Here is a 466-nt window from a genome sequence, read left to right on the forward strand (position 1 = left end):
TGCCTCTGGTCTTTACCAGTATGTATTTGCCACATGTAGAACGTTTGTGTGCAGGATTTGGCATGCAACGAGCTGCAATTCTGGCAAAGAAGATTCAGAACTTATGGGAAATGCCCTACAGTTCTGGCAAAGAATGCCATATTATTTATTAACCTAGAGTGCCCTTTGAAAGCTTCAAAGTGCTTTACAAGAAAGAAAATTGCACACAGTACATTATTTAATACAAAAACTTACATTAGCTTACAAATTTAAATTACTCGAACAAGGGGAAAATATTTCTCACAGCAATATTCGTTCAGTCATGTTGCACAGCACGTTTTATAGTTTAGATTGAACAGATTATTAACAAAAATGCATATTAAGAAGAAGTATCTAGCACAGTACCTTTTTGAGGAAGATGCCTAAAAAACCCTATTGTGAGACGCTTACCTTTTAATTTCCTGATCTCTGTAGCCAGCTTTTTCAG

The sequence above is a fragment of the Phaethon lepturus genome, unplaced genomic scaffold (assembly GCF_000687285.1).
Source record: "Phaethon lepturus isolate BGI_N335 unplaced genomic scaffold, ASM68728v1 scaffold32062, whole genome shotgun sequence".
Taxonomy (NCBI): Eukaryota; Metazoa; Chordata; class Aves; order Phaethontiformes; family Phaethontidae; genus Phaethon; species Phaethon lepturus.